The 21,077-nt window shown below is 25.3% G+C and overlaps 1 protein-coding gene across 4 annotated transcripts in view; it reads right to left on the bottom strand.

Annotated features, from left to right (window-relative positions):
* Window positions 1-21,077, bottom strand: part of LOC111676001 — a 71,139-nt gene that overhangs the window by 24,750 nt on the left and 25,312 nt on the right. For all 4 annotated transcript variants that reach the window (XM_046945781.1, XM_046945780.1, XM_046945779.1 and 1 more), the window contains exon 2: window positions 13,906-13,947. The gene's annotated coding sequence lies outside the window, so the exon portion shown is untranslated. The remainder of the gene's footprint in view (window positions 1-13,905; window positions 13,948-21,077) is intronic.

The following is a 21,077-nucleotide window of genomic DNA, read 5'->3' as shown; positions in this document are numbered from 1 at the left end:
CTTTTTTAAAAGACCGTTAAAGAAAAAGTTGTTTTGTACTTCTTTTATTTTGCCTTAAAACAGGCCTGTCATTTCTTTAACAACTTTTAAAAAAATATTTTGTTGTTATTTTTATTTTGTTTCAACTACTAAAAACTTAACATCAGTTTTTTCTTATTTTATGGCTCTTTTGTTGTTGTTGTTTTTATTTTTGTTAAAGACATTAGTTTAATGTTTGACGTCAGCAGATGGTTTTTATCATTAAACGTCAACCAACATAAAATGTTCAGTCTTTTATTCATACATTCGTTTATTTTAAACATTCATGAACTGACTCAGTCACCAAACATAACCATCCCAACCAATCTACCCACTTTCATTTATTTTTGTGGGTTTGCTTAGGATTCTCTTTTTATTCGTTATATTTTTTCTGGCCATTTCGAGTTTATGTGTTAAAATCAAGAAATGTTTTTTTTTTGCCTTTTTCCTTTTTTATGTTTGGTGTGACTGATATGAATTTTATACACTGTCTTTAGGACGAAATGTTTTCTAGTTTAAATGAAAGGAAAAACCTTTCTTTTAAACCTAGAAATCAACACTCAATCTTTATTTAGCCAACTGTTTCTTTACTTGTCACAAGTGTCGTTTCAACATTTAAACATTTTATTTGAAATATGTAATAAAATATTGAAATATGAAATTTATTATGAAATAAATGTTTTAAAAGTACTTTAACTGCTTACGTACAAATAAATAAATAAATAATAGGGATAATTTTAAATTTTTTTTCGATATTTTTGTAAAATTTTAATTAAGTGTCCTTTTTTGTTCTTATTTCAAAGCAAAGTAAACTCAAAGGGTATTTTAAATATTTACAAATTAAACTGAATAATTGACAATAAATTCATAAATTAAAATTTTCATAAAAATGTTTAAACCTTTGATATATTTTTTATAAATAAGTAACTAAATAAATAAATAAGGTCAACAGTAGCTTAGGGAATACATGTTTGTTTACGAAAATAAGTATAGAATAACTTTTTAGCCTAGTCCAGTCTATAGTCTAGGTTATAGTCTAGTCTATAGTCCAGTCTGTAGTCTACGTTATAGTCTAGTCTATAGTCTAGTCTATAGTCTAGTCTATAGTCTAGTCTATAGTCTAGTCTATAGTCTATAGTCTAGTCTATAGTCTAGTCTATAGTCTATAGTCTAGTCTATAGTCTAGTCTATAGTCTAGTCTATAGTCTAGTCTATAGTCTAGTCTATAGTCTAGTCTATAGTCTAGTCTATAGTCTAGTCTAGTCTATAGTCTAGTCTAGTCTAGTCTATAGTCTTATATATAATCTAGTCTATAGTGTGCTGATTGAAAAGGTTCTATAAAAAGAAAATTTTCCAAAAAATAAAAAATTTCTATTAAAAGAAGATTTGATCGAAATTTTTGGTAAAAGAATATTTGATTTCTTTATTTCTTTATAATTCCTTTATTTGCTACTTGCTATAAAAGCAATTTTTCATTAAATTGGAATGACGTTTTTTTATAAAAAGAAAGTGTAATAGAAAATTGTCTACTAAAGAGAAGATTAAATAAAAAGATTTAATAATATCGATATTGAGAATTATATAAATTTGAAATATATCGCAGAACAGGAGCACCCTAATATGCATAAATATGTACATATTTACATATGTATGTAAGTGGTATTTTTAAAATGTGAAACAGTTGCTCAATAGTATCTACATATAAACACACACGCATTGTACTTATTTATAACATGCATTATTACCTTATGTACAACAAAACATGTAAATGTTTACATGTTTATGTGATGTTTTTCATACACTTACATGTAAGTATATAAATGTTGGTTTTAATATTGTGCAATTACATACAAACAAACATGCTATACATGTGTGTAATTTTATAAGTTTTTTTTTTCGTCTACTGTTGCCAGGATGTTTATAATGATGATTATTTTACATGTGGAAAAAATTAAAAGATTTTTTATACATATTATTAAAGTACTACATAGCAGCAGTAGGAAAACAGCGCAAACATGTTTTGATATAAAATTTAATAAAATACAAAATTTGATTTATACTACTTTTGCCTTAATTTCTTCAAAATTTTATAAGAAGCTAAACAAAATTTGTTAAAAAAAAAGTTTATTTTTATTTTGTTAGCATAGATGGTTTTCAAGGTTGCTGTTCTTACACAAAGTTTTTGAGAAATATTTTTTTTATTAATATGACACTCTTGTGTTGGTGGATTTTTTTTTTTTATTTTTGCTAAATTAATTTAAAAGCAGATATTTGTTATTGGCAGCCTACATATTTTAACTTCTACAAGTAGGTACATTTGTTTGGCTTTAAGTTTGAGTAAAATTTTTCCAAAAAAATAAATTTGGTATATATTTTACAAATAAAACATTAATTTAAATTACATGAGTATTTTTTAATGACTTTAAATGTTAGTAGATAAGAAAGTATTTACGTATATTCTTGTAAATTATTACCTATGCTTATAGTTCTTAAAAGGAATGCTTTTTATACAAATAAATTACCAAATATTTATCATTATTATGAAATTAAAAAAAAATATTATAAACTCATACGTTTTATTTGTTTACTTAAACCGGAAAAGATTTATATAAAAAGAAAACGTTGAAAATCTATTTAAATCTTGTATTCATAAAATTTTTCTTCGAATTTTCCTTTTAATAGAATTCAAAGGAATAAGTTTCGATAAAATTTTCTTTTTATAGAAAATTCTCTATAAAGCATTCTTTTTATATGAAATTATTGATAAAATATTCTTTTTATAGAAAATTCTCGATATAAAATTTCCTATTTATAGAAAGTCTTCGATAAATTTTCTTTTTATAGAACATTTTCGATAAAACGTTTTTTTTTTTTTGAAAATGTTCCATACAATTTTCTTTCTATAGAAAATGTTCGATAAAATTTTCTTTTTATAGAAAATTTTCGATAAAATTTTCTTTTTATAGAAAATTTTCGATAAAATTTTCTTTTTATAAAAAATTTTTGATAAAATTTTCTTTTTATAGAAAATTTTTGATAAATTTTTCCTTTTTATAGAAAATTTTTGATAAAATTTTCCTTTTTATAGAAAATTTTCGATAAATTTCCCTTTTATAGAAAATTTTCAATAAAATTTCCTTTTTATAGAAAATTTTCGATAAAATTTCCTTTTTATGAAAATCATCGATAAAATTTCCTTTTTATGGATAAATTTAGATAAATTTTTCTTTTTATAGAAAATTTTCGATAAAATTTCCTTTTTTTAAAGAAAATTATTGACAAAATTTCCTTTTTATAGAAAATTTTCAATAAAATTTCCTTTTAATAAATTTTTTTTTTTTATAAAAAATTTATATAAATTTTTCTTTTTATAGAAAATTTTCTATAAAATTTCCTTTTTTTTAAATTTCGATAAAATTTTTTAAGTAAGAATTTACCAAAAATTTTCTTTTTATAAAAAAAATCTTCCTTAAATTTACTTTTTAATGGAAATTTATTTATTTTAATTGATAATTTTTGAATAAATTTAAATTTTATAGAAAATTTTTAATTCAATTTAATTTGTTTTTTCTTCAGAAATCAGATTCTAGTTCTTTTTTTATTAAAAATTAATTAAATTTTATAGTCGTACTTTTTTCAACTTTCATTAGAAATGCAATATATATAAATTTAATAAAAATTCACAGGAATTTGTAGTACACTATATTATATAATATAATATATTTCATAATAATTTTTAATAAGTTATATAGAATTGTCATTACCTAAAAAGTTAAAATTATTTAATTAAATTGCAACAAGGAAAACATATTTAATGTTTATTAAATCAGCTAATGATTACATACGAATTTCTATATAAAATCCTTAAAATAGCTAAACAACAATAGTGTATAATTTTAACCCTCATCAAACCAACGATTTCTTAACAAAACTTTTTTGATTACATTTCAAACATATTTAGCACAATTTACAAGGACACTTTCAATTTCTTGCTTCAACAAAAAAATGCTGGATGTCAGCCTGCATCTTCTCCAAGTGTTTTTTAGTATAAAACTTTTAAATGTTACAGCTGTTTACACACAAACCCATACACTTTTTTAAAAGAAAACAAAAAAATATATAATTTCGAAAATGACACATTATCAAAACAAACGAACAGCTAACGCCTACAACAACTTATGATAGGTGAGCCAGAGGGATTGATTTTTTCCCTCATCAGCCTAAATTCGATTTCTAATTCAAACATTATATTGCAATTGGATTTGCCAAGACAAATATGAGATGAAGAAAACCATCAGCAATTATTTACACATTGGCAAACACTTGCATAGTTTTTGGGTTAAAAATAGACAAAAATTAGAAAACAAATCTATGGCAGCAAAGATAAAAAGCATAACTTAAACTATGTAAGTAAAAAGTAATGATTTTCTTTATTTGAAACATTTCAAGAAAACCGCATGATATGCTATTTCTTTACAAATTGTATATATTTTTTATGAAAAATGTATTAGATTTCGAGAGACATGTGGGATGAACAATATTTTAGAAAAAATATTTGACTTAATTTATTTAAATTATTTTTCTGAACTAAGCTTTTCTTTTTACTGAAAAGTATAAAAATTAATTTAACATATTTATACTTACAACCACAAAAAAATAAAAGTTTATTTTCTAACAGAATTATTTTTTCTCTTCAAAATTTCGAAAACTACACCCACATTCTGGTAGAACTTTTCACATTACTAAAACATTTGTAAAATAGAAGAAAAATGTACGAATCAATTTACTTATTGAAACTTAAAGAAACACAAAAAAACCTTAAAGGAAAATAAAGAAAAATAGGATAGAAAAATATAAATTTTTTCTCGAAATAAATTTTAGTATTTTACAGATAGATAAATAGATAGATAGATAGATAGATAGATAGATAGATAGATAGATAGATAGATAGATAGATAGATAGATAGATAGATAGATAGATAGATAGATAGATAGATAGATAGATAGATAGATAGATAGATAGATAGATAGATAGATAGATAGATAGATAGATAGATAGATAGATAGATAGATAGATAGATAGATAGATAGATAGATAGATAGATAGATAGATAGATAGATAGATAGATAGATAGATAGATAGATAGATAGATAGATAGATAGATAGATAGATAGATAGATAGATTAAGATAGATAGATAGATAGATAGATAGATAGATAGATAGATAGATAGATAGATAGATAGATAGATAGATAGATAGATAGATAGATAGATAGATAGATAGATAGATAGATAGATAGATAGATAGATAGATAGATAGATAGATAGATAGATAGATAGTTAGTTAGTTAGTTAGTTAGTTAGTTAGTTAGTTAGTTAGTTAGTTAGTTAGTTAGTTAGTTAGTTAGTTAGTTAGTTAGTTAGTTAGTTTAGTTAGTTAGTTAGTTAGTTAGTTAGTTAGTTAGTTAGTTAGTTAGTTAGTTAGTTAGTTAGTTAGTTAGTTAGTTAGTTAGTTAGTTAGTTAGTTAGTTAGTTAGTTAGTTAGTTAGTTAGTTAGTTAGTTAGTTAGCTAGTTAGTTAGTTAGTTAGTTAGTTAGTTAGTTAGTTAGTTAGTTAGTTAGTTAGTTAGTTAGTTAGCTAGTTAGTTAGTTAGTTAGTTAGTTAGTTAGTTAGTTAGTTAGTTAGTTAGTTAGTTAGTTAGTTAGTTAGTTAGTTAGTTAGTTAGTTAGTTAGTTAGTTAGTTAGTTAGTTAGTTAGTTAGTTAGTTACACACAGAAAAAAGATTGATTGGAAATCGGTTACCATTATAAATATTTAGTTAAATTAACTAAAATTGTATCGCTGTTATTAAAAATCTGTAAAATTAACTAATTTTCTATATTGCTTACTAAAAAACCATAATTATAATCGAATTGCGGTTTTAACAATTTCCATATTAATAATTTGAACTGAATTGTATAGGTTATTAATTTTTTTTGTGAATTCAGTCAATGAAGCCGAATTTTATTTAGGATTAAAACGTAGGAACCTCAAATATTAGTCGCTGCAACCGAAAAATAGTAGAAAGTAAAAAATATTGAGCACTGCAATCAATTATCAATTGAAAAATATATTTAAAATTTAATTACGGTTAAAGAAACTAAATTCGATGTTCGTAACCGATTAAGAGGTAAAAATAGTTGACGTATACAAAAAAAATAAAATGAATTTATAAATAAAAAAATCGAACAACGCTTGAACTTATGCGAAAAAATCGGATTAAAAAGGTAATGTTTAATATATGTTATATCTTATAATCTATTTTGTGCTATTTTTCCATTAGTGTTAATAATTTTGCAGCTGCGGAAAGGCGTGAAAGGTAGTACCTTATAGACATGTTGGACAGGATGAAGAACAAAATCCCTGGCACATAAACATAACGTTTACCACCAAATTATCAAAACTAAAGGGCAAAAGTAGTATTTTTATTTGAATAAGTTTTGCACGTTTATATAAATTATGAATTTATTTTGTAAATATTTTAAATAAAATTAAATATATTTTAAAATACACAAAATCCACAAATTGGTATTTAATAAATAATATTTCAGTTGAATAAACCAATAATTTCAATCCACATTACCGAATAATAAACAAAAATAGTTGTGTGCACAATATATTCAGTAATAGTAACGACATTTTTCAATAATTACAATCGAATTTTGATATAGTTGTGAGAACCGGCTGAATTCGATTGGAAACAAATTCGGTTATCACAACGAATCTGTTTTCTCTGTGTAGTTAGTTAGTTAGTTAGTTAGTTAGTTAGTTAGTTAGTTTGTTTGTTTTTCACACAAGACCACAATTCTACACGCTACTACTTATTAAGTAATTGCATGCTCAAGAAATTTCTGGCCAAAGTCCCTTCAAGATTTAAGGTTTTTTCGTATACAAAACTTTATTTCCCCTCAGCAAAGTTGTCAAGACACTTACATTGTTATTTATTTTCTTTTTGAAAAATGTCTAACTGTCTGTACTAAAAGCCTGCAAGACCTCTAACAGAAAACCTTATATATCAAAAATTATTTACACACATCTACGAACAAACATAAACATAAAGGAAGCTGTAAAAAAAATTACAAAACATCTTTAAGGCGTTTAACATAGAACTTGGACTAACTAGACATACCTGTCTGAATGTCCCCTTGATATTGGGAGCATAAGTTATAGGTCTTTTTTCCTGTTTATAATGAACACAATGCCCTTATCCGTTCATAAAGATTCCATATTACAATTTTATTTTAACTTAAAATAATTTCAATTGAAACAATACAATGGAATAAAAAGTTAAAATTCAACTTAAATATGTTTGGCTTCTTACTAAGTGTTACCTCCCTAATGCATATACAAATGTCTACACGTTTACATTTAGTGTTTGTGGCAGAAACAAGCAGTGTAAATGTAATAAAATTTCGCAGAAATTCCCACACATTTTGAGATAAAAAAACAAGTTACATCATACAAACTACTTTTAAAATGTAAGAGATATTAGCGTATTTTTTGTGTATTTTAGGCTTTATACATAGATGTGTATGCATATGTACATGTAAGTATTAGTATTTTTAGGTAGACAAATAGGGAGATGTGACATAGTAGCTATATTAGTTATCATAGTATCCCTTTTGTATTAGGTATATTTTATTTAATATAAATTAAATATTTTTTTTTGCATTTTTGAAAAAATACACTTTGGTACAAATTTCACACCGTTCAGACTCATAAAATAAAAAATTCTGTTTTTGCAACACATCATACATACATATGTCTAATTTTCTTATTATTTTCAAACACCACAAACTGCTGGGACAAACATAAACAAAACATTGCCGATGCTCATTTCATAATAATTCTCACGAGTCAAAGTTTTTTTATTGTTGTCTTTTTCGACATCACCCAAGGCAGTTTTACACACACACACACTTAGTCAAACATGAGACATGTTTTTTCGTTAATACGAGGATCTACATATATGTATATAAAACATGCAAAATAAATCATAATTTTACATGAAGCAAGTAAAATTTCCCTCAAAACCGAAACAATCATCAACCTACTCAACTTGCCCTCGTATACATATGTACATATCAATAGTACATACATATGTAAGTGGGTGCCTGTGTACACATCACTTATATAATTTTCCGATATAAGGCAAAAATATATATTTATATACATATATTTTTTTATTAGTATGTATTTACCAAAAAATCCAATGAAATAAAACCTTGCTAAAGGTGGAAGCTGTTTTTATTCCTGCTTCTTATTTACCAAACTCATACATTTTCTAGAACAATGTAGACATTGTCAAAGTAAAAGTTTTTCTGTGAAAAAAATATTTTTGTTATATTTTTACGTACATTTCTTGCAATTTATTTAATGGCTGTCGCTTGATGTGTTGCAATAACTAAGCATTAACTTAAATAATAGTTTTTATTTTCTTAGTTTTGTTATAATAGCTGTCGTTTTGTCAGTCAGCATCAGACGATGTTCGTGGTTTTTCTTCTTCATAACAATAAATGACAGTCATTTTATGAAATATTTAGTTGAGAAACTTATTTAGTAAAGTTGTGATTGGATTGTAGATAGAATATTTATTAAACATAAATTTAGTTGTAATAAGATAAATACCCGGCTGGATTTCAATTGCATTCGTTTTTCTCATGAATATTTAACAAATCTGTTAATGTCTGTCCTTTTTTCTAATCTGATCTATTTTTTCCTTTTTATACCCTTTGCAGATGTTTGTAACGCACAATAACATTGGTTCTTAAAGAATTGCAATCTGGTCTGTCTGTTCTGTCTGGTCTGTCTGGTCTATCTGGTCTATCTGGTCTATCTGGTCTGTCTGGTCTGTCTGGTCTGTCTGGTCTGTCTGGTCTGTCTGGTCTGTCTGGTCTGTCTGGTCTGTCTGGTCTGTCTGGTCTGTCTGGTCTGTCTGGTCTGTCTGGTCTGTCTGGTCTGTCTGGTCTGTCTGGTCTGTCTGGTCTGTCTGGTCTGTCTGGTCTGTCTGGTCTGTCTGGTCTGTCTGGTCTGTCTGGTCTGTCTGGTCTGTCTGGTCTGTCTGGTCTGTCTGGTCTGTCTGGTCTGTCTGGTCTGTCTGGTCTGTCTGGTCTATCTGCTCTGTCTGGTCTATCTGGTCTGTCTGTACTGGTGTGCCTGTGACCTTTATTTTCCATATGATCCATATCTTTCAGTGTTGCGGTTCATATTTTCATTCGAAATACTACTATAAAAAAAAGATCCACTGATTCCTCACAAAACTGTTGGCTAAATTCCAATCCACCATCGTTCACAAAACATCTTAAAAAATAACCTTTCCCCCCACTCTCCAACAAATTAAGAGAAAAAAAGAAATAAAAACAAAATATTTATCTATCCCTTTTCCCTAATATTCCATCAAAGTTAAGTTGGTAAGTAGATGTTCCACCATTCCGTTGTCTATAGTTATGAATGTAAGAAGAAAATAAAATATCGCCTTCTTCTTAGAAAAAGGGATGCATGATTCTTTATTTTTATATTTCAAAAAAAATTGTTGTTAGTCCTTAAAGATAGCAGGCAGTTGGGTAATAGTGGTGGTATTTATATTAAACTTTGTTGTATTTTTAGTGGTGATACTGTTGTTGTTGTTTTTCTTACTTCGTTCTTAGTAAAATTTAGTTCTAGCAGATAAAAGAAAAATACAAAATAAAAAAAAGAAACGACAAATAAAATTGAAAAGCACTTTTCTACTTGAATGCTTTGCTCGGTTTAGTGTATCTAATATAACATACTAAATATTTATAAATAAGTATATATGTATGTATATGTAAAGGTTTTATACATTAGACATGGCCTTAAAAAAGTTGCGGTTTGAATGGATGTAACATGTTTAGTTATAATCTTAAATAATTTTTTAGATCAAAAAGTTTATTGTGTACCAAATATCATAATAAGTCCATAAAGCTAATTTAAGTAAAATTGTATCTGAAGATTTTCTTAAACTAATTCAGTTACATATATACCTGTACCTATATATAACTTAATTCATAATTTTTTTAACTTTTTAACATCTCTTGCTACTGGGCCTTTCTAATATATGTATATGTAGGTCTAGATTTGTGTGTTTTGTTGTATTTTACTTAAAAAACATGATTACGACACATTTCAAGTAATTTTCCTATTTTCAAGTACATACTGTGATTTTTTTTTTTGTTATTTACTTTAATATTTTGTTGCTACGAGAGTTTTTCGTTAATGTTCTACTTTATTTTGCTTTTGGGAGACATTTGTCGATTTTTGTCTTATAAATACAAAAAAAAATATGTGATCAATTTAAATGAAAAAATAATGCAATTTAAAATGAAAAATATGTCCTTTAAAAAATCTAATAAAAATTTGCCTTAAAAAATATATTAAAAAGTTAAAATATGTCCTCACTCTTGTAGAATGATTTTAATAACCATATTTAACCACATGTTTTCCTTTGCATGTATATAAACATTTTCATTTCCTATTTCAACATTACGCTCATATTTACTTACGTATGCATTCAAGTTTTCATATTTATACAGTTTTTTTTCACAGCTGCATAAACCTGTGAGTAAATAAATTTTGCAAAAATGAAAACTTTAATATGTATGAATGTGAATTTTGTTAACACATTTTTTTAATAAACATACTATATCTTATTTTTACTGACGTGGCATCTGGCAACAGCACATTAATTTTAAAACCATGACTTCCTGTAAGTTTTAGTTGAAAGACAATGACACATACATATGTACAAAAAAAAGAATGAAAAACTAACCGGTAAATTTTAGTGGTTAAAAAAATATTCTGTTGAGTCAAATTATATGTTTGTATAAGTATTTATTATATACATGAATTTTTTTTTTTTGTGTATTTAAATTCAAAAACTATGTGTGTTTTTCCATGTTTGTTATGAAATGTAAAAACATCTTAAGAAAAGCGACAGTTTCTTATCTGTATTTCCTTGTCCTGAAACGGAACCTACGAAAATAATGACAGAACAATTGATTAAAGTAATAGGTATTCATTACCCGTGGGTCTCATTCTTATAAAACTTTTAAAAAAGAACCTTAAGTTTCGAAACAAAAGTGTCATCATAGATTAAATTTATGCCTGTCGCTAAGTCGTCACTAATTTAATTGAGATTTGAAATACAATGAACAAAAATTACATTAAGAAAATTAAAATCTTTTGTATAAATTTAAAAAATTTCCAGTATAAATGTCCCAAAAACGCAAAAAGCTTAAATTTGTATTCTCTGTTTTTCCAACTGAACAATTTCTCTAGGTGGGAATTTTAAGTATTTTGCAACAAAACTACCTCAGTCAATAGAATAGACTAGCCTATAGACTACATAATAGAATAGTCCATATACTAAGCTATAAATACAATCATAAGATCATATATAGACTAGCCGCGGATCCAGCTCGACTGTTTGGGGGGAACTTTTGTTTTTTCACTTGTTTTATTTTTCTTTTCCTTTTTCCTCATTTATATATTTGTTATGAAAATTCTTGTTTTTTCTCCCGCTTAATATAGACTAAAGATTAGCCCAAAAGGACAATAAATACACCAACCCATAGGATATACTATTCCATAGATTGTTATCTAACTAGACCATAGTTTAATATGTATAACTCTCCACATATTTGTTTATAGTATAGACATAGACTAGTTCACAGGCTAATACGTAGATTATTTCACAGTCTAGTATGCTGACTAGTTCATAGAATAATCAATAGATAAGTACTCCTTCGATTAGTCCATAGACTTGTTTAGTCTAGACACTGGTCTAAAAACTACTCCTTAGACTAGTTTATAGACCAGGTAATATATTAATATATATACTAGTCCATAAACTATGCCATAGTTTAAAGTATTGTCCATAAATTATCAATAGTAAAGTATAAGTCCAAAGTCTAGTACATTGTTTATAGTCTAGTATACTTAATGTTTCATATACTAGGCTACAAATCAGTCCATAGATTACTACTCCTTAGATTATTACATAGACTACTCCAAGGACTGGTTTAGGAACTACTTACTTCCTTGAATAGTTCATAGACTAGTCAATAAAATAGTCCATAGAATTATCTACATATTATTTAATAAAATATATATAATTAGTACATAGACTAATCTGGACCATAGATTAGTTCAAAGTCTTGTCCATATATTAGTCTATAGTATAGCACATGGATTAGTTCCCAGTCTAGTAAATAAATTAGACCATAGTCTAGTACATATATGAGTCTATAGTCTAGTACAATGATTATTTTATAGTCTAGTCCATTGAATAGCCTAGATTAGTTTATAGATTAATTGACGAAACTAATATTCCCTAGATTAACCCTATTTTATATAGACAAGTGCCTAACCTGGTTCATTAATTAATCCATAATCTATTGCATTGTCAATTTACTTTTGTATCTTAATATTAACCTATAGACGAGTTAATCTACAAATGATCTGGTCAGTTCATAGTTTAGGAAATAGACCAATTAATAAACTAGTTATAAGACTAGTCAATAAATCAATCAATAGACTAAAATAGATATATCTAGTAAGCAGAAAAATGTTCTATACATTTGTACAAAACAAATATTGAGACAAGAACATACAAAAGTTATTAAACTGGACTATAACCTAGTCATTAGAAAAAAACACTAGCTTAAACTCAAACCGAGAAACTATTTTTTTTTTTTTTTTTTTGGAAAAAGTTAATACCAAAATAAAAAATCCATTTTCCAGATCTGGGTCTTTTTTACAAAACACGTAAAAAAACACTACATTTATATATATGTGTACAAATATTAATATTCACACATAAGTACATATATACATACATATGTATGTTTGTAAGCTGTGAGTACGTGCATAAATTTTTTAAGTACTTTTTTTTTTTTTTTTTTTTTTTTGTTAAGCACTACATATTTGCCATAAAAGTGTTTATAAAACCCATAAGGGTGTGAGAAATATTTATAAGCGTCCGTCTACTTACATGCATACATATGTATGTATAGATGTATATGGTGTTGTTGATTATAAAAGGTATTTTTTACTCATAATATAAGCTATTTGTTAAGTACTATTGTATGACAACATTTTAAGAATTCCTCTTGTTTTCTATGTTTTATTATATTTTTCAACAGTTTTTTTTTTTTTTTTTTTTTTTTTTTTTAATTTCTATACGTCCTTTTATAGAAAGCAAGACCTGATTAAGATTTCTATGGCAATAGACAAAATAAAAGCTAATGTGTGTTAAGTTTAAAGAGAATCATTAAGATAATATAGACTATTTTATAGACAAAAACTTTGTTTGTTCTTAAAATATCTTAAAGATATTTAAACTATAATCTCTTTGCAAAAGTATCACAATAATTTTGTCATGTTTTGTGTGTGTGTAAGTTTTATTAGTGTATGTGTTACTATTAAGTTTTAATTAAACTGTTTCTTGAAGAGTTAACTTTAAAAGACTTTTTGTGAAATTAGTTTAAAAAATAACTTTCTCTATGTAGGAGAGAGTATATATTAAATGGATTATAAGTTTTATGCACCACAAATTGTGGTACTTTTTCCATAGCTGCTGGTAAGTTGTACGTACTTACATAGATAGTTTCTACATTAGAAGATATTTTAATTGTAGACTTTAATAAAGCAGCAGTCGTTTTTCAATCAATTTTAAATTTAATGGTCCTATTTACAACAATTTATCATAGGTTTATAAGTCAAATTTGAAAACATTTATCTTAGGTTTATAAAAAAAATTTTATATAATTTTTTTTAATTTTTTTGAATAAGGCCTAAACTATATATTTATATAAGATTGATCTACATACCTCGAAAATGTATTTTATTATATATCGGAATCAATGGCATTACTGAAAAAAAAAGAAATAGTATTATTAATAAAAATGTTAAATTAATGTGGGTATTTAACTTGTATTAAACGGCCGTTATATTTAGACTGTAAGGGAGAATAGGACGATAATATAAATTGTATGACAACGGATCGTTCTAGAAAAAGGAGACCATAATGACGGACGTTTTCGTCTATAATAGAGTTGAGTTGTCCAGCAGCAGTCGTGCAGTCAAGTTGTAAAGTCACGAAGTTTAAAGTTGTTTTTTAATTAAAAATCAAAGTTGTGAAGTGAAGCAATATTATTTTGTTTGTAAAAATATTTCATATATAATTAATAAGTGAATCAACCCCTAGACTTAAGCCATATTTTTATAATAAACATTTTAAAATTAGGACAAATTGTGTTATAATCAAGGTAATTAAAATTTTGGATGATGCAATCCCACATTTACATCCAGCATTATAGGCAGAAATTTTTTTCTGTTTAAAATTTTCTATTATCACTAAATTATATAATAATATTATTTTAAGTTCTCTTTAAGCTATGAGGTAAGGAACCGTAACTTCTGCACTAATGGATATTCATACTTCACTAGTTACCATACCAAAATTGGTAGATAACTACCTAGAGTAGTTTCTGTCCCAAAATGATATTAAATAGAACTAGGACACTCTTGTCTATAAGTAAGAACGTTTAGACTTCCCATGGGTACAATTACTGGACACTGTTTGATTGGACATATGTAGAAACGTATAGGCTATACTGTAGATACGGTATTAAAACTTCTATGCTATTGTCCAGCCTTACTAAAGCACAGTCAAGTCTACCATGGTATTTCTGTGATCCGTAAACAGATTTGATATGTGTTATTAGAAATATCGGCTCGTTCTCACGGGAACCATAGGAAACACATAGTCACTGTAATTATAATATGAGTATAAATAATTCAAAAAACTGTTGTTGAGGAAAAATTTTAAAATTAATTTTATCAATTAATTAATTAATTCCAATTAAATATTACGTATACGTCTTTATCCCATATTTAATTAATATATAAAGCATGGATGCGAATAATATATATTATATAATTTATAATAAAAATAATATTTTTTCTTTATGAATTACATATAGGAGAGAAAGCTGTAAATTTCTAGTTAAAAGTCTAAAATTAAAAAAAAAAAAAAAACGTTTGATTGATATTGGCTTTTAATTGAATATTACGTATACGTATTTAATCCCTTTCGTTAGAAGGAAACGAATATTTTTCTAATGGCTCATTGGTGTCCTGTTCACGTAAAAGTTTAAGAATGTATATGTGTGAATCACATTGTTTAACAAAAATTTTTAATTTATACTTAATAACAATAAAATATTACTTATACGTCGGGAAAAAATACTTTTACAATCAAACAATGTCAAATTTGGTGTCAAGTCAACAGGAAGAGTTGAGAAATATTTTACATAATTTTTACTATATAAAAATAATACATTTAGGGTGAAAATCGGTCAAAAATGTTTTTTAAAACTCTTATCCTTAAAAATCTGTTAAAATTTTCAACATTATTTTTTTAAAAAAATTTTGAAAGATTTTTTTTATACATTTTTTGATCCTGACAGAATAAACTAAAAATAACACAAAATATTTTACAACTCTTTTTGTTAGCTTGACATTAAATTTGGCATTGTTTGATCAGTAGAATTATTTTAAAATATTTTTTAAAAAATGTACTTTTTAAAAATTTAAAGTCTTTTTGAATAGACACAGAATCACTAAATGAAAAACTAAAAACGCAGACTTTTTAATTTAAATTTATAGTTTCAGACGAATATCATTCGGTTTGTGTCTAATTTTGAGTATCGGACGGTGTATTTAAGCCATTAAGCTTCGTGGAAAAGATTTATGATTAAAACTAGATTTTTGTTAATAAATATTAGGATTAAAATCTGAATAAATTTTATAAATGAAATTTGCTTGTTACGAAATTATACAGTTACGTATATAGATTTTTCTATTGAGAATGATTAAAAACCTCAAAAGAAAAGATTTTTAAAAAATTACATTAAAAACGTTTAGAGAGAAATTCCCTTCTTTCTGTTTTTATGCAACTGTTTGACATTATATCAGATTTAAGGATCCATCATATAACCAACGGTTTCTTTTGAAACTTTTTACGAATCCATTTTTAGTTTTTACATTATATGGCTAATTCTAATATTTTCAAAAAATTTAAAAAAGCTTTACCCTAATAATAATAAACACATAAATGTTTGCGGTCTCTTGATATACTCTCATTTTAACAACATGTTTATGCAGTATTTTTGCTTTTCAACCATGTTGTTTATAAAAATAAAAAAGAAAATAAAAAATGTATTCATATTTTTTCCCATTTACTATATTTATAATCAACTTTATTATGTTGTATACATGATGACAAACTAAAAAAAACAACTAAAACTATATGAAAAACACTTGTTCACTGCAATTTGCCCACAATTTTTGTTGTTAAATGAGTTAGTATCTTATATGTATAATGCACTAGCGTACACAGAAAAAAATATATTATATTTTTGAAGTAAAAATGACAAAAAGAAAGCAATAATAAAAAATTATGATAAACATACTTGAGTGAAACATATTATGATACTAACAACCAGGTTTGTAAGTTCTTAATATTTTTATGATAATTATTCTATAACTATGTCCAATAATATTTCTCTGGGTGCATTACCTGAATGTTTGTTTATGTGCCTTTTGCACACTCTCATAGTGTGTATGTATGTGTACTTCTTTTTTGTTTTTGTTTATGTGTAATGTTCAGTCATGTTCATGGTTATTGTATGACAATATGTCATTTCTATTTTATATGTCAAGCGTAAGTTTGATTACATATACATATACAAGCAAACATACTTATTCACTTATTTATATTTTAAGTTTTTTTTTAATTTTTAATAATCATAATTATGATGACGATTAAGAGTTGAAGAGTAAAGAGTAGAGTATTCAATTATTCGGGTTTTTGTCTTATTCGGTTTATTCGACAAATAATTATTTGAGGTTTTACGTTAGCCGGTTAATAATCGGATAATTAAAAATTATTCGAATAAAAGGAAACTAGATGTTATTATTGTAACAATTTTGAAAAAAGCATTCACACATGGAAAAGTTGATAAGCATAAATTCCACTTACGGAATTGTGCACTCCGATTTTTATGACCTTGTAAAAGGATTTCAAAGTTTAAAGGACTACAAACGAATATTTAAAATATTTATATGTATTTTATAATGCTAATATTGGTATCACTTAGAGTAAAAGGAAAAAGAAATTACATATAAAAATATTTCATTTTCGACTCAAAAACTTTTAACTACTTTTTTGTGACAAATTTTCTTTAAGATTTCCAATTCTTTCTTGATGATCTTGATGATTTGAAATAAATTATATGATTTTGAAGCAGAGGAACTCAGCTTCATTTGAAATTAATATTAATACCAACTTTTTAATATAAATTTGGAATTCCATCTTTTGAAATTGGATGTCTTTTAAACTTTAAAATCCTTTTACAGGAGCATAAGAGCTGATTATGAAAAACTGAGTACACAGAGCTAATACTAATGGTCCACAGTTTCTGTACGCACGGTTTATAAACAAAAATATTATTTTCACTTCAATTCTTTGTTTAGTTTTTTATCAAATACTAGAAATTCTTGTTTATGTGAAATGCTTTTCTATATAAACACATTACTGTTTTTAAGATTTTCAACGAGTTCTAGAATTCATACGTTACATTGAACACTAGTTCAACTATAACTGTTGCTGAAAACTTGGTAGAAATCCTTAAGAACACAACAATGTTCCCAAAAAAATTGGTTGTAAAAATAAAAGCGATATAATTATTTCCTTATTTCTTTTCAAAAAACATCAAATATATTTTCTTAATTATAGAAAATTGATTAAGAAATTAAGAAAAGAAGAAAATTTATTATAAAAATTTTAAATTTGTAGAAAATACATAGTAATTTTACTGCTAAATAGTAAGTTTTTCTTAATCGGTTAATTGATAGAAATTATTCGGATTATTCGTTATTTGAAATTTGATAATTTTCATTTATTCGAATGATTAATCGTCAAAAATTAATCGATTAACCGAACGACGATTAATCGTTTGAATACTCTAGTAAAGAGAAAACCGAAATGCTGTGTTGTTTTTTTGCGGGTAATCATTTTTTTCCTGATTTTTTCTATTTATTCTAGAGCTTTGGTGCTTAAATAATATGATTTTTTGTTCTATAACCTCCTGTGAATAATATTTTTAAAGTATTTCTATTGGAAAATATTGAGGTTATGTGGTTAATTGAGTTTTTTAAGGTATTTTTTTAGAAATGTTTGTGGTAAGTCATATAAATGAAGTGAAATCATTTAAATTTCTAATTACTAAGTTAAAGTTTATGCTTCCTAGTACAAATATTTATTTAGCTCTAGTTTAATCACATTTAAAATACAACATAACACAATTTCAACTATTCAGTATGATAAATTGACCAAATTTTTTTTCGATTTCTATCATTTTTATTAATTGTGTGGTGACTTTACGTTGTTGAATGTCAATTAATTTTATTTTTATATTCTTCAGAAATACAACTTCTTGTTAAATATTTCTAAATTTTCCTTTATTTACATATTTTTTATATTTATAAAAATATTTATTAATTAATGGCTACAATTTTTATCTGTGTTATAAAAAATAAATGTCTTTTTAATAGTTTGTTCTTTTTAATATTAATATCTAACAAAAACCTATAAAATTTATTGCGTGTTTTAAATATAAAACAATAATTTTGACAATTTTCTTTAAAGAAAGTCACGTTAGCGATAGATAAAATATTGATTCACCTTAAGAGTTTAAGGCGTTATTTATATTAATAGTATTATATTGAATTAATTGTTAAATGATAGCAAATCTAAACTAACTAACTAACTAGGAGAGGAGTGGAAAATATCGCAAGGGCCGACAGCCTCCTTTCTCTAAAGGATCTGCGAGGTCAAAAATATCTCAATTTTTGTTCAATCATCCTACATTTTTGGTGACTTTTTGAATTTCGTATGTATATTTATTAACAAAAAAAGTTTATATTTCAAACTACTAATGCTTTGCTATACAATTAAATTACAATTTAGGAATATGAAGTTAGGCACTATTTTCAAAACAGAAATAAGATTTTCAAACGAAAAAACTTGTTTTGCATTGGTCAGATGAGTAGGGTGGTGGAGAAATGGAAAAACCACTCGACTGATAGATATACAAATTTTACCATTTTTATGCTTAACAAATAATCAGTTCAAATACACTATTTACTCAAAAACAATTTTAATGGCTCCTTTTAATTAGTGGGCATTCATCAATTTTATTTTGTTAATTTTTCTACAGATTTTTAACACAATATTCATTCTTAACAAAAGATTTTGTTCTATATTTTAATATTAATAGTTGTGTTTTGTTTTTCCATTTATATATTTTTATTTTAATTTTTTTTTAAGGTACAAACGTTTGGAAATGACCTTGTTTATGTATGTATTTTTTTCCACAATATCCTTGAACCTTTTTGCGTTGCTGTTAAGAGTTTGTGGTGGAATATATATACATATATTTTATATACACATACATACAGAAAAAGAGTAGCATATAATATGTATGTAAATATTTTGAATTTTTTATGTAAAATCTTAAAGACAAACATTTTGTGAGTTAGTTAAATTTATAAGATTTAACTTAATTGTTTTCTTGAATATGTATCATATATACGTAATATTTATCAATTTTTTAATTATATATCGCTCATACGCATTGTTGTTTTCTCAAACATGCATCATCATAATAATTAAACTGTTACAGTTTACGTATACGTAATATTTTGAATTTGTTCATACTATATATTACTAATACGTACTGTTGTTTTCAAATTTGACTTTTTATTTTGAAAAGCAATTTCTTTATGATAATCGTTGATACAGTCCACCTATTTTTCTTTTTCTTCTTTATTTATTGAATATTACTTGACTTTTTACTCATGCCAATTGGAGGTAAGATTTGTAAATTTTATTTTGTAACTTAAGTAGTTGCAAACATGGCCTACTCTTTTCATTAGTTCGATTACAATATAAGAAGTTTCAATTTTACTATTAACATATTTTCAAATTTTTGCTTAACTTTGCTAAAAATCTTATAAGTTATTTAAGTATTTTAATCTAAATCCACAAAATGGTCTCTTAAAACTCTACTAAATTGCTCAATATTTTTCTTATGTTAATTTTTTGTTTCTTTATTTTCTCCTATAGATTGTAAAAAGTAAATGTTTTTACATTTACTACACTTGAATAACAATAGATTCCTTTGCATATTTATGACTGATAAATACCTATAAATGTATGTATGTATTTGTGTGTGTGTGTATTTTATTTTTTTAAATATCAAAATACTGACATAAAAACAAATTACACATTTTCTTACTTTTGTTAATCAAAGATTTTATGATTTAGAATTTATTTTGTATTCCACAAAAGAAGCTGCTGTTAGAGAGAAAAAGTCATTAAACGTGGTTGATATATTTTAAGCAAAAACTATTTATACAAAAAATAAATAAAAACAAAAAAATGTTTTTTTTTTTTGGATAAATTAATGAAAAGCCCACATACAGGCAAAAAATACGAGGTTATTCTGAAAAGTTATAAGAGAAATCAATTTATAATTCTCATATCCATATTTAAGTACTATCGAAAAAGTTAAAGGTTATAAGATATAACGGGCTCTTTTACAGAACTAAACTGATCTAGACTAGTATGACCGTCTATCCATCTGTATGCCCTTCCGTATGTCTGTCTATTTGTTTGACGGTTAAAGTTTCAGTAAATATTAAGACAGAGGAACTGAAAATTGTCTTAAATTTTATTTTTAACGTCTGTTTTTCTGTCTGTTTAAAAAAGAAGACCTAAATAGATAAAAATTTGACAAAATATGATTTGATAAAACGTTGTTTTGTTATTGATAGAAACCAATTTTGATCTTCAATTTCTTTCTAGACTTTGTTAACAATTTAGTAACTTTTAGTATTTAGACTGACTGTTCAATCCACCCTAAGCCTTTGTTTC

Source organism: Lucilia cuprina, chromosome 3 (genome assembly GCF_022045245.1).
Source record: "Lucilia cuprina isolate Lc7/37 chromosome 3, ASM2204524v1, whole genome shotgun sequence".
Taxonomy (NCBI): domain Eukaryota; kingdom Metazoa; phylum Arthropoda; class Insecta; order Diptera; family Calliphoridae; genus Lucilia; species Lucilia cuprina.
The sequence above is the reverse complement of the archived record's forward strand: the minus strand, read 5'-3'. Positions and strand labels throughout refer to the sequence as shown.